Source organism: Oryx dammah, unplaced genomic scaffold (genome assembly GCF_014754425.2).
Source record: "Oryx dammah isolate SB20612 unplaced genomic scaffold, SCBI_Odam_1.1 HiC_scaffold_2, whole genome shotgun sequence".
NCBI lineage: Eukaryota > Metazoa > Chordata > Mammalia > Artiodactyla > Bovidae > Oryx > Oryx dammah.
The window spans coordinates 125,895,354-125,908,103 of record NW_024070186.1 but is presented as its reverse complement, the minus strand read 5'-3'; positions in this window follow the sequence as shown (position 1 = coordinate 125,908,103).

Below are 12,750 nucleotides of genomic sequence, written 5' to 3'. Positions count from 1 at the left end.
TGTTTGTTGTTATCATGTGTTTGTAGGCACATGGTTATTGTAGAATTTCTGACTCAAATTTCTGTTCAAGCATACTGAATGCATGGATTCATATGACTCTTGTGATCGTAGGTTGGTGAAGGTAATGGTCTTATAGAGTGTATACTTAAAAGATGTCACTTATATTTTTGTACCAATCAAGAGTGCTAAGTCTTCCCATATTTATCACTGTATAGTTTGGTGTGTGTGGGTGTGGGTGTTAGTGCTAAATTTGTGACTACACAGACACAACTTCTCTATAGTGTTGCCAAAACTTTATTCCTTTATCTCCACCTACAGAAACCAATCCCTTTAAAAGTCTTGCTAGCTCCTTTGGTTTTCAGATCCATCACACCTTACAGCAACTCTCAGTAATTCCTATTATAACCAAAGCAACCTACTTTTTTACAAATATGTACATATTAATTAATACTTTGCTAATAGTCTAATATGACTTTTTCTTTCATTGATTTTGCTAATTTGGTATTACTGGCTAAATTAAGCATCCTCTATTATTTCTTACCATAATAGTCCCTATTAAGAATGTTTCCTTATGAAAAAGTAACTATATTTTGACCATTTTCCCAATCTAGTCTGCCTGTTCAAATATGAATGCAAAGCCAATTTCTTTCATAAACTATAACATTTTATGTTTTATTTTAGGTTTTTTCTAGATACTCATGAAAATTGGAAATAAATTAAATGATTAATGATATATTTAAATACATAGTAAAATGTGCACTGCATTTTATGAGAGTAAAAGGCAGAAATAAACCTGCACACAACTTATATTTTATTTTTCTTAAATATTTCAATTTTAACTATCTAATTCTCTCTATAAAAATAATACAGAAAGCCTTACCACAAAAATCTACATTATTAATATATTGGTAGTGTGTGAATGTACAAATGATCTTTTAATAATTTTATAGTAAGAAAGAAATCTTATTACATTGTCAATTCCCTTTCCTGGGAAATTGTTGTGCCAGTTACTTAAATAAGAAGCACAGGTATATATTATGCAAAATGTTTGAAACTAACAAAAAGGAATCATTGATGAGTCATAAGTCATGCATAAATGGTGTCTTGTTAAAATAGTGTATTAGAATCAAAGCTTTTATTCAAAATTTCTTTCAAAATATTATTTTGTATTTGTTCCCCAAATCAAAAGATGGGCATTACTTTAACTTCATGAATCCTCCATATAAAATAGTTTAAACATATTATTAATTTTTATTTTCCTCATCCATCATCCACCTCCCCTCTAGAAATCACCTTTAAATTCCCTGTATCTATAATTCTGTTTCTGTTTTGTTCTATTTATCCTTTTTTAAATTGAAGTATATGGCACCCCACTCCAGTACCCTTGCCTGGAAAATTCCATGGATGGAGGAGCCTGGTGGACTAGTACTGTCCATGGGGTCGCAAAGAGTTGAACACAACTAAGTGACTTGACTTTCACTTTCATAATTGATTAACAATATTAGTTTCAAGTGTACAGCATAATCATTCAATATTTTTATAAATTACATTCCATTTAAATTTATTATAAAATATTGACCATATTCCCTGGGCTGTACAATATATATTCATATCTCATCTATTTTATTCATAGTAGTTTGTAACTATTAATCCTCTACCTTCCTCCCCACTGATAATAGATCTCTTATTTGTTCTCTATACCTGTGAGTCTGTTTTAGAGAAATAATTAATCTTCAAAATATACACAGTTAATGCAGCTCAATATCAAAAAAACAAAAAACTCTTATCAAAAAATGGGTACAAGATCTAAGCAGACATTTCTCTAAATAAGACAGACAGATGATCGAAAAAGACATGAAAAGATGGTCAACATCACTATTTGTTGTTGTTCAGTCTCTAAGTCCTGTCAGACTCTTTGTGACCTCATGGATTTATAGCATTGCAGGCTCCTGTGTCCGTCACTATCTCCCAGAGTTTGCTCAAATTCATGTCCATTGAGTCAGTGATGCTAACTAACCATCTCTTCCTATACTGCTCCCTTTGCCTTTTGCCTTCAGACTTTCCACGCATCAGCCTCTTTTCCAATAAGTTGGCTCTTTGCATCAGGTGACGGCAAATCAAAACTACAATGAGGTATCACCTCACACTAGTCATAATGACCATCATTAAAAAATGGACAAAATAATAAATGCTGGAGAAGGTGTGGAGAAAAAGAAAACTTCCTGTACTGTTTGTAGGAGTTTAAATTGGTATAGCTACTATGGAGAACAGTATGCAGGTTCCTTAAAAACTAAATATACATCTACTATATGATCCGGGTATCTCACTCCTGCACATATATCTAGAGGAAACCATATTTTTTAGTTTCATTCATTTGTTTTAATTTTGGATTCCACATACAAGTGATAACATATTATTCTCTTTCTTTGTCTGATTTTTTAAAATAAGTATTATATCCTTCAGGTCAATCTGTGTTGTTGCAAATATCAGAATTTCATTCTTTTTGGAAGGTGAAATATCAATGCTATTCCATTTTGTGTATGTGCATGTGTGTGTGTGTATATATATATATATATATATATATATACTGCTGCTGCTAAGTCACGTCAGTCATGTCTGACTCTGTGCGATCCCATAGACGGCAGCCCACCAGGCCCCCCCGTCCCTGGGATTCTCCAGACAAGAACACTGGAGTGGGTTGCCATTTCCTTCTCCAATGCATGAAAGTGAAAAGGGAAAGTGAAGTCGCTCAGTCATATCTAACTCTTAGCAACCTCATGGACTGCAACCTACCAGGCTCCTCCACCCATGGGATTTTCCAGGCAAGATTACTGGTGTGGGTTGCCATTGCTTTCTCCATATATATATATATATATGCATGTACAATTACATATGTACAAATCTTTATCTATTCATCTACTGATGATCACTTAGTTGCTTTCCTATCTTTGTAACTAAATAATACTGCTATGAATATTAGGGTACATGTATTTGTTCAAATTATTATCCATGTATTCTTTAGATCTATACCCAGGAATTTAAATTTAGGACCACATTTATATGTTGGGTATTTATTTTTAAGGAAACTCCATACGGTTTTCCTTAAGTACACCAATTCACAATCACAATAACAAAATATAGTATTCATTTTTTCACATCCTTGCAAATATTTTTTGTTTGTAGTATTTTTGAAGATAGCCATTCTGACAGGTTTATGGAGGTACCTCATTGTGGTTTAAATTTGCATTTCTCCAATGATTAGTGGTGTCGAATATTTATCATGAGCTTGTTGGCCTCTGCATATCTTCTTAAGAAAAATACATATTTACAACTTGTACCCATCTTTTAATTGGTAAGTTTTTTGGGATTTTGAGCTTCATGCACTCTGTGCTCATCAATTCAGTTCAGTTTAGTCACTCAGTCGTCTCCGACTCTAGGCGATCCCATGATCGCAGCATGCCAGGCCTCCCTGTACATCACCAACTCCGAAGTTCACTCAAACTCATGTTCATCGAGTCTGTGATGCCATCCAGCCGTCTCATCCTCTGTCGTCCCCTTCTCCTGCCCCCGAACCCTCCCAGCATAAGAGTCTTTTTCAATGAGTCAACTCTTCGCATGAGGTGGCCAAATTACTGGAGTTTCAGCTTCAGGATCATTCCTTGCAAAGAAAACCCAGGGCTGATCTCATTTAGAATGGACTGGTTGGATCTCCTTGCAGTCCAAGGGACTCTTAAGAGTATTCTTCAACACCACCAAAAGCATCATTTTTTTGGTGCTCAGCTTTCTTCACAGTCCAACTCTCACATCCATACATGACCACTGGAAAAACCATAGCCTTGACTAGACGGACCTTTGTTGGCAAAGTAATGTCTCTGCTTTTGAATATGCTATCTAGGTTGGTCATAACTTTCCTTCCAAGGAGTAATCGTTTTTTAATTTCATGGCTGCAGTCAGCATCTGCAGTGATTTTGGAGCCCCCCAAAATAAAATCTGACACTGATTCTACCGTTTCCCCATCTATTTGTCATGAAGTTGTGGGACCAGATGCGATGATCTTCGTTTTCTGAATGTTGAGCTTTAAGCCAACTTTTCACTCTCCTCTTTCATTTTCATCAAGAGGCTTTTTAGTTCCTCTTCACTTTCTGCCATAAGGGTAGTATCATCTGAATATCTGAGGTTATTGATATTTCTCCCAGAAATCTTTATTCCAGCTTGTGCTTCATCCAGCCCAGTGTTTCTCATGATGTACTGTGCAAAAAGTTAAATAAGCCGGGTGACAATATACAACCTTCACATACTCTTTTTCCTATTTGGAATCAGTCTGTTATTCCATGTCCAGTTCTAACTGTTGCTTCGTGACCTGCATATAGGTTTCTCACGAGGCAGGTCAGGTGGTCTGGTATTCCCATCTCTTTCAGAATTTTCCACAGTTTATTGTGATCCACACAGTCAAAGGCTTTGGCATAGTCAATAAAGCAGAAATAAATGTTTTTTCTGGAATTCTCTTGCTTTTTCGATGATCCAGCAGATGTTGGCAATTTGATCTCTGGTTCCTCTGCCTTTTCTAAAACCAGCTTGAACATCTGGAAGTTCATGGTTCACATATTGCTGAAGCCTGGCTTGGAGTATTTTGAGCATTTCTTTACTGGCATGTGAGATCAGTGCAATTGTGCCGTAGTTTGAGCATTCTTTGCATTGCCTTTCTTTGGGATTGGAATGAAAACTGACCTTTTCCAGTCCTGTGGTCACTGCTGAGTTTCCCAAACTTGCTGGCATATTGAGTGCAACACTTTCACAACATCATCTTTCAGGATTTGAAATAGCTCAACTGGAATTCCATCACATCCACAAGCTTTGTTGGTAGTGATGCTTCCTAAGGCCCACTTGACTTCACATTCTGGGATGTCTGGCTCTAGGTGAGTGATCACACCATCGTGATTATCTGGGTCATGAAGATCTTTTTTGTACAGTTCTTCTGTGTATACTTGCCACCTCTTCTTAATATCTTCTGCTTCTGTTAGATCCATACCATTTCTGCCCTTTATCAAGCCCATCTTTGCATGAAATGTTCCCTTGGTATCTCTAATTTTCATGAAGAGAACTCTAGTCTTCCCCATTCTGTTGTTTTCCCCTATTTCTTTGCATTGATCACTGAGGGAGGCTTTCTTATCTCTCCTTGTTATTCTTTGGAACTCTGCATTCAGATGCTTATATCTTTCCTTTTCTCCTTTGCTTTTTGCTTCTCTTCTTTTCACAGCTATTTGTAAGGCCTCCCCAGACAGCCATTTTGCTTTTTTGCATTTCCTTTCCATGGGGATGGTCTTGATCCCTGTCTCCTGTACAATGTCATGAACCTCTGTCCATAGTTCATCAGGCACTCTATCAGATCTAGGCCCTTAAATCTATTTCTCACTTCCACTGTATAATCATAAGGGATTTGTCTTAGGTCATACCTGAATGGTCTAGTGGTTTTCCCTACTTTCCTCAATTAAAGTCTGAATTTGGCAATAAGGAGCTCAAGATCTGTGCTCATAGTCACTTACAAATAGTTTCTCCCATTCAGTAGATTATCTTTTGTTTAATAATGATTTCCTTCGCTGTACATTTTAGCTAAATTAAATTCCATTTGTTATTTTGTTTGTTTCATTTGCCTTAGAAGACAAATTAAAAAAAAAAAAAGGTACTATTTCTGTTAAAGAGTTTTCTGCATATGTTTTCTCCTAGACATTTTCTGATATTTTGGTCTTAATTAAGTCTTTAGTCCATTTTGAGTTTATTTTTGTTTATCATGTGAGAAAGTGTTCTAATTTCATTCTAAATTTTACATGCAGGTAACATTTTCCTGGCACCATTTCCTGAAGAAATTGCCTTCTGCCTATTATATATTCTTGCCTCCTTTGTCATAATTACTTTACCATAAGTGCATAAGGTTATGTCTGGGCTTGCTAGTCCATTTCATTGATATGTCTGTTTTGGTGCTAGTACCATACTTTTTTGATTGCTTTGTGTTTGTGATATAAAGTTAGAGTGTTATACCTCCAAATCTGTGTTTCTTTCTTAAGATTGACTTTATTACTTATGGTGTTTTGTGTTTCCAAACAAATTTTAGAACTATTCTTTCTGGTTATGAGTAAAGTGCATTCAGTATTTTGATAGGAATTTCATTGAACCTGTGGGTTGTCTTGAGTGGTATTGTTATTTAATTCTCTCACTCCAGGGATGTAATATATTTTTTCTATGTGTTTGTATCACTTTCAGTTATTTTCAGCATTGTCTTATGTTTTTCCAAATACAGATCTTTTACCTCTTTACTTTTATTCAGGCTTGTAATAGCAATGTATATCTATGGATATATATGTATGTGTGGTCTGTTTCAATTTGCTGATTTCTTTATTTCAAGTACATTTTAATAATCCTGATTTATACTTCCCTTCCTCCATGATTACTATTTTAGTTAATATATATTACATCTTTTGTTTTATGGGTCACTGCTGCTGCTGCTGAGTCGCTTCAGTCATGTCAGACCCTGTGTGACCCCATAGACTGCAGCCCATCAGGCTTCCTTGTCCCTGGGATTCTCAAGGCAAGAACACTGGAGTGGGTTGCCATGTCCTTCTCCAATGCATGAAAGTGAAAAGTGAACGTGAAGTCACCCAGTCATGTCCAACTCTTAACGACCCCATGGACTGCAGCCTACCAGGCTCCTCCATCCATGGGATTTTCCAGACAAGAGTACGGGAGTGGGGTACCATTGCCTTCTCCATTTATGTCACTAAAGTACTTATTAGACATGCAGATGGCACTACCCTTATGGCAGAAAGTAAAGAGGAACTAAAAAGCCTCTTGATGAAAGTGAAAGTGGAGAGTTAAAAAGTTGGCTTAAAGCTCAACATTCAGAAAACTAAGATCATGGCATCTGGTCCCATCATTTCATGGGAAATAGATGGGGAAACAGTGGAATCAGTGTCAGACTTTATTTTTGGGGGCTCCAAAATCACTGCAGATGGTGATTGCAGCCATGAAATTAAAAGATGCTTACTCCTTGGAAGGAAAGTTATGACCAATCTAGATAGCATATTCAAAAGCAGAAACATTACTTTGCCAACAAAGGTCCAACTAGTCAAGGCTATGATTTTTCCAGTAGTCCTGTATGGATGTGAGAGTTGGACTGTGAAAAAAGCTGAGCGCCAAAAATTTGATGCTTCTGAATTGTGGTGTTGGAGAAGACTCTTGAGAGTCCCTTGGACTGCAAGGAGATCCAACCACTCCATTCTAAAAGAAATCGGTCCTGGGTGTTCTTTGGAAGGAATGATTCTAAAGTTGAAACTCCAGTACTTTGGCCACCTCATGCGAAGAGTTGATTCATTGGAAAAGACTCTGATGCTGAGAGGGATTGGGGGCAGGAGGAGAAGGGGATGACAGAGGATGAGATGGCTGGATGGCATCACTGATTCAATGGACGTGAATTTGAGTGAACTCCAGGAGTTGGTGATAGACAGGGAGGGCTGGCATGCTGCAATTCATGGGGTCGCAAAGAGTCGGACGTGACTGAGCGACTGAACTTAACGGAAAGTACTTATTTCTGATATAGTTAATTTTACTACTTTTGTCTATTATTCTTTCTGTAGGTTTGTATATGGTTGATTTACTACATTTACTGTAAATTTGCCTTCAACAATTAGCTTTTTTTCCCACTACTTTTATTTTTCTGGTAGTGATCTTTTCCTTTTTTGCTTAAATAATTTCCTCTAACCTTTCTTGTAAAGTTAGAGTGGTGATGCTAAACTCATTTTTCATTTGCTCATCTTAAATCTTTTGATTTTCCACAAAATCTGTGTGATAGCTTTCCTAAGAAGAGGATTCTTGGTTGTGGGGCTTTCCCTTTCATCATTTTAAGATTTTTATGCCACTCCTTTCTTACCTGTAGAATCTATTGAAAAGTAGTTCAGCCTCTATAAGGGTTTCCTCATATGTAGCTTGTTTTTATCTTGCTGCTTTTAATATTCTTTATTTTTCTTTCATTTGTTTCATTTGAATTGAAATGTTTCATAATGTGGTCCTCTTTGTGTTGATCCTGTTTAGGATTCTCTGTGATTTCTATACCTGTATATGTTTCCTTTCTCAGGTTAGGGAAGATTTTAGCTTCTATGTCTTCAAATATAATTTTTGCCCTTTTATCTCTCTTTTCCTTCTGGGACCTCTATAATGCAAATATCATATGCTTGATTTTGTCACAGAGATCTCTTGAAATGCCTTCGTTTCTTTTTAATTTTCTTTCTTTTATCTGCTCAGGTTCAGTGATTTCCACTATTTTTTTTTTTCCAGCTTATTGAACTGTTCCTCTGCATCATTTGAACTATGCTCATTTTCTACTAGTGTATTTTTCATTTCAGTTATTTTATTCTTCATCTCTATTTGATTTTTCTCCATACTATCTAACTCTCTGTCAAAAACTTGTCTTGTACTTGTACAAGAGTATCTTGTACTCTTCATCCTTTCTTCTCTTGAGTTCTTCAGTCATCTTTATGAAAATTACCTTGAACTCTTATTGGATAGGTTATCTATCTCCACCTCATTAGTACTTCTGGGGTTTTATCTTATTTCTTCATTTGGAATATGTCCCTCTATTGCCTCATTTTGCCTAATTTGCTCTATTTCTGTGTATCATGTAAGTTGCTAAGTTTCCCAGTCTTGGAGAAAGAGATGTGAGATTTCTCTTTTGTAAGAGATGTGCTGGGCATCCAAGTGCATGCTTCTTTCTAATCACCAGAGCTATATGCTCTCAAGATATCCCATATATGAGCTGCATGGGTCCTTGTACAGTGGATGACTGATTACTGTAGACAGTATAGTATGCATGATTGGGATTGGGTTCCTGGTCTGGTTGATTGCCAGCCCCTGCCTTTTGTGGAGGTTGCTGGCTGCTAGTTGGAAGGATCATGAGAAAGCTAGCTATGGAATCCTGGTGGGTGCTAGGGCCAGTACCATCTCAGTGATAGACAGAGCCTTATGCTGGAATCTCAGGCTATAGGACCTTGGGGATACGAATCTGGTGTTAGCCTGTTGGTGGATAGACTGGATACTGCAAGCCACTGGCTAAGGGGCCCAAGGAGTCCGTGAGCTGGCATGTCCTTCTGGTGGGCAGAGCCTGGGCCCAGATATTCCAGGGATGATGCCAGCTTGCTGGTGTATTGATTGGGTTCTGACAAGGCAGGCTTTGGGGCTACAGTGGTCCTAGTGCAGGAAGTCCTGGGGCTAGTGCCAGCTCACCAATGGGCAGAGCCATGTCCCAGAGCCTCTTGTTGTAGGGCATTGGGTAATCTGGAGTTGGTGTGTCTGCAGGGCTGGGGCCCATGGAACTGATGCCTGCCCACTGGTGAGCAGAGCTGGGCCACAGGGCCTCTGGCTATAAGGTCCGGGGGGTCCTAGAACTAGTATCTGCTTACTGGTGTATGGAACTGGTCCTGGGCTCTCTTGTGGACACTGCCATGTCATAGGACAGCTGTGGGTTCATGGGACAGCATGCCTGCTAATAGGTGGGGACATGTAACCATCTATTAATGCTTGGCCTGAAGTGTCCCAATGTTGGTACAGAAAATGTGGAGGATGGAATAGGTTCATTTACTAATAAGTTAGAGGGGAGATTCCAGAATGGCACTTTTTATTACCAGTGTTCTTGTGATAGAATGAGTCTCCAAAAATGTCTGGCACCAGTGTTTGTATCCCCAGGGCAAATTCCAGTTGCTTCCTGCCTCCGCAGTGAGTTTCCAAGATCAGCAGGTGAGTCTGACTTTGGCTCCTTTCAAATTACTGCTTGTACACTGGGTTCCAGACCATGTAAAATTTTGTGTGCCCTTTAAGAATGGAGTCTCTTGTCTCCCACAATCGATGAGTCTCCCAAAAAATAGCCCTGTTGTCGTATTCAGTCTTGTTTGACTCTTTGCAGCCCCATGGACTGAAGCCTGCCAGGGTTCTCTCCCCATGGAATTTTCCAGACAAAGATTCTGGAGTGAGGTGCCATTTGCTACTCCAGGAGATCTTCCCAACCCAAGGAGCAAACCCATATCTCTTGAGTCTCCCACATTGACAGATGGATTCTTCACCACTAGTACCATCTGGGAAGCCCCAAAGAAAGCCCTGCTGGCCTTTAAATCCAAATATTCTGGGGTCTCAACTTCCCAATATAGGATTCCTGGGCTACAGAGCCAGATATGGGATTCTGACTTGTGGCTCTTTGGGGAGAAATTTTTAGATTTCACATATAGGTGAAATCATTTTTTCTATTTGCCTTTTTATGAGTAATTTCATTTTGCAGAATGCATAACATAGTACTTTCATTTTGCAAAATACAGTACATCGATGTTGCAAATGGCAAATTTTCACTCTTTTCTATGGCTGATTAATATTCCATTGTGTATATGTGTTTGATACATGTATGCCACATCTTTATACATTCTTCAATTGATTAGCACTTGGGCTGCTTCCCTATCTTGGCTACTATGAAGAATTCTGCAATGAATATATGGGTGCACACAACTTTTCAAATTAGTGTTTTGGGAAGTTTTTGGAAAAATATCCAGAATTGTTCATTCATATACTAGTGTGCTTTTTAATCTTTGAGGAAACTCCATAGTAACTGCACACATTTACATTCTCACCATTAGTGCCTCAGGGTCCCCTTTTCTCCACATCCTTGTCAACACTTGTTATTTCTTATCTTTTGATAATAGCCATTCAAACAGGTGTGAGGTGGTATCTCATTGAGGTTTTGATTCTGTTTCCCTGACAATTAGTGATGTTAAGAATCTTTTCATGTATTTGTTTGCCATCTGTATGTCTCCTTAGAATAATGTCTATTCAGGTCCTCTTCTCATTTTATAATCAGGTAATTTCTTTCTTTTATGTTGGGTTGAATGAATTTTTATGTATTTTGGATATTATATGAATACATATTATTTCTTTATCAAACATATATTTTGCAAATATTTTTTCCCATTCAATGGTCAGTCTTTTGTTTTATTGGTAGTTTTCTTCACTGTGTAAAAACTTTTTAGTTTGATGTCTTTTCTATTTATATTTGCTTTTGCTTCTGTTTTTTGTTTGTTTGTTTGCCTGAGGAAACATATCCAAAAATATTGCTAAGATCTATATCAAAGAGCTTACTGCTTATATTTTCTTCTAGACATTGTATTGTTTCAGGCCCTACATTTCATTTTGAGCTTATTTCTGTATATAGCATGAGAAATTAAGTCTGTTTCTTTTTCATGTAATTCTCCAGTTTTCACTATATCATTTGTTGAAGAAGCTTTTATCCATTGAATATTCTTGCCCTCTTTGTGGTAGATTAATTGACCATATAGCTGTTGGTTCTTTCTGGGCTCCCTCTTCTGTTCCATTTATTTATGTATCTGCTTTTGTGCCAGTACCATGCTGCTTTGATTACTATTGCTTTGGAGTATAGTTATAAACTTGGATTATAGTTATAAATTTGGGTGCTTGTTACTTTTCTAAAGACTTTTTTTGTTTATTTTAAAGGAATTTTAAGACATTTAAATATCTCATTACCATAAAATTACTTTTCAATTATGATTCCAATAGCTGTTTATTTAGAGTCATTCATCATTTCATTAAATGTTACTTCAGAATTTTAAATTTAATCATTTTCGAATACTCAATGAAATATATATTTCATGTTTTGTTACTTGGATACTGCTTTCACTTTTTAAAATGACTTTCTTTATATTAACTTTCCCACAGTAAAAACAGCTCTTTCTGTTTTTGGTTTTAAGCTTTACTTTTTCTATAAAAAAGTAAACAAAAAGTGTTTCATTCTAGATGATATTGACATTGTCTAAGAGTCTAAGTTATTTTCTTTTTAAACTTTCTTCAAACAGTTCCTAAGGTCTTAATTTAGGAGTTATTATTTTCTAGTTCTTTCTGTGCTTAACCTGTTTTCCATTTATGTATAAAGTCCAATGAAGTAGTACTTTTTTCCTATAGATATTTTTAACTAGATAATCCCAGAATTGTTCATTTAAGTAACATATGCTCATTATTATCTATTATTTAAAGAGTGTAAATACTTCATGTAATAAACTTGAATAAATATTTAATGTTAAAATTAAGCAATGATATGTTGATTTCTTTGCATTTTTTTTAACTTGACAGCAAATAAATTTAGAAAAATTCTGTCTTTCAGAATTATGATCAATACTTCAAAACTGATTATACTTAAAAATCTTGTCAACTCATTGGAAATATAAGCTTTAAAAATCTGTGATTTTAATTTCATATTAGATCTATAAGATTATAATGTTGATCTGCAGAAAGGAAAGTTATATCTTTGTAAACTTTCTAGCTTTATTTTATTTCAATGATTTAACTTTATGTCTTTTTTATCCAGCTATTCAAAAAATTATCATAGCATTACTTGTATTTTGTGGGTTTTCAATGTTAGCAATTAGACTATGTATTTCTTCAAGGAATCACCTCAGTTACCCTCAACAATAAAAATTTCTAATACAATTTCTATTGCTCTAAGTTGTGAAGTGTTATGTACATATATTTGTACTCAGATGCATACACATACACAGAACACATACATTTGTCACATTATACCTAGGTATCTTCTTTGTTACTGGCCTTTCTATTTCATCATCAATTTCCCAATATGAAGGAATGAGAATTAAGGGGGGAAAGCTAAATGGTAATATCACCCTGCATCAATGTAGAAAATATAATCTTTAAAGA